We start from the raw sequence: 2619 nt of genomic DNA, 5'->3' as shown, positions 1-2619 counted from the left end.
ATGTAAATGACCGCAGTCACGGTTGGTTACGTCAGACAACGGTGTGAGCGCACCTTTACGATTGAAAAATCGCTCCACCGATTTGTTATAATCCTCTGAGAAAAATTGAGAGTCGATATATATAAATTGGGATATGGGATTAATCGTTGAAGCTTTGAATGGGTTGATTAGAAAAATGAAGTTTCGAAAATGATAAGGAATGATTCAATAATAAAAGAAGAAAAAAAAAGTGACAATTATTGAGAAAAGTAATCATCGAAATCTCGAAGGAGTTGGTTATTAGAAGAAAGGAAAAACTGTATTTTAAAGATATTTTAAAGATAAAGAAAGTTTATAAAAGTTTCTTTCTCCAACTTACAAATTATATATCTAAATTATTTTTATCTTTCTTCCATTTAATTTTCATAAAACATCAAAATTATAAAAAATCAAAAATCAATCAATTGTTTAGTTTAATTCTTCTTTCAAAAGAAATAAAATTTTACCGAAATTTAATTGTGCAATATTCTTGAAAATTATATATTTTATGTTGAAGGAAACTTATTATTGTAGCAACCAATCTCTCGACACGATATCTACTTGCGAAAAATTCTTTAGAGAATAATTTCTCAACAATTTACACCTTAATTCCAAAAATATACAAAGAAAAAAAAAAGAAAAAGGAAAAATTACATTAACTCGATTGATAATTCACCGAAACACACTATACATGTAGAATTAAATTCGGTTTTTTACTCCCATACACTTTGAATATAAACCGCAATTTGGGTCACGTTACGTGCCCCACAAACGTATCGTGAATTAAAGACTTGAAAAAAAAGCAAGCAGAGAAAAAAAGGGGGAGGGGGAGGGAAAAAAAAGAAAAATGTCAAGAGCTCGACTAACGCGAGTTAATGGTCGTCAGATCGTAATTGCGGACAGAAATAGAGAGAAATAATGGTCGAATCGATTAACCGCAAAAAGGACACTATCATTTTTTCTTTTTTCTGTTTTTCTCTCTCTCTACATGTATATTTGTACGTGACCGTCGATGCCTTTTCGAGCAATAAGAACGTTCCTCCGTCAAGCAACAGGATTTATGGAGGAAATCTCTAATTGAACTGCTCGTAAACTGTTACGAAACGCAACTCTGTTCCCGTGCCCAATTGTTCTACCTCGTAAAAACTTGTTCGTTTGCGCGTTTTATGTATTAATAAAGAGCGTGTTTCAACGAGTGTCCTTGCCGAAATTCGCTTATAAATGTTGCTCAGTTTTACGATCGTTTGTATTCTTTTTTTTTATTTTTTTATTTTTTATTTTTTAAGTTTAGAAAAGAAGTGGCATTAACTTGGATTAATTGTACGATTTACAATTGAAGAATTTGTTTTTTTTTTCATATTATTTAAAAATTGTTTCTTTTTTGGTAGAAAATACAAAAATTCAAAGTTCGATGAAATTAATAAATGAAATTTTGAAGAAAATAGAAATTGAAAAATTGAGAATTCGTTTTTTTTTTTTAAATAAAATATCAAGAATTGTCAACGATTGGTGATTATTTTTTTAAAAAATTCAAAAATAAATTCGAAAAGCTTGATAAATCTTTTAAAATATAAATATTTTCCAGGAAAGAATTGATAAAAAAAAATTCAGATATAAAAAAATTGTTTGAAAATCATCCTTTTTGTAAAAAATATAATATTTAAGTATCGACGAAGAATGACTGAAATAAAAAATTTTGAAAGAAGTTTGAAAATTGAAAATAGAAAAAAAAAAAAATTACTGCGATTTTATTGAAAGAGTTGGAAAAATATATTAGATTTTTTTAATAGATTTCTATTCACTTACATCATCGAACTGCTTCGCAATTACACGAGTTATGCTCTAAACGTGTTACAGAATCGAGAAACGCTAATAATGTTACGACGCTCTTAATTACCGTCGGCTAACCGCAAAACCACGTATTACAGTCTATAAATTTCCATTGTCTTGTTATCTCGATGGTATTTCAAACGGGTATAAAGAAAAGTGAAATAAAGTTTTAATAACCTGACAATAAAAATGGCGCGTTATTTAAAAACATTCTAACACATAATTACTAGAATTCTAAATGCAATAAAAACACGATCACGTAAAAATTCGTAAAAATGTTATTTAATGTAACTTTATTATATAACATTTATTTTAATTATTTAATTGACATTATTTATCATTCTAACGTATAATTATTAAACTTCTTCTAACACCACTTCACCTCTATAAAAATTCATCTAAAAACACGATTTTTAATTAAATCATTCAATTCTGCATTATCATCAACTATATTTCTATTAATATATAATATAAACTTGGGAAAAAAACGAACGTAAAAAAGATATTTATGTACAAAGCTAAATGTAAAGAATATGTACATACAGACCAACGGTGTCGATACATGGAAAAAAAAAAACGGATAATTAGGCGGTTGAGTTCAGTGAGATGGTAATAAACCGATTAAAGAACGGATACGAAGTTGTATCCAGTTGTTACAAAGTAAGATATAAATGCCGTGATAAACGGAATTCTCCATTTGCCAAGGAAACCGGCGTTAATTACTTGTCCGTATTAATTGCCTTTAAGTAGGACAATTTTGCAGGACGATCC

This window comes from Apis dorsata, unplaced genomic scaffold, assembly GCF_000469605.1.
Source record: "Apis dorsata unplaced genomic scaffold, Apis dorsata 1.3 scaffold_59, whole genome shotgun sequence".
NCBI classification, from domain to species: domain Eukaryota; kingdom Metazoa; phylum Arthropoda; class Insecta; order Hymenoptera; family Apidae; genus Apis; species Apis dorsata.
The sequence above is the reverse complement of the archived record's forward strand: the minus strand, read 5'-3'. Positions refer to the sequence as shown.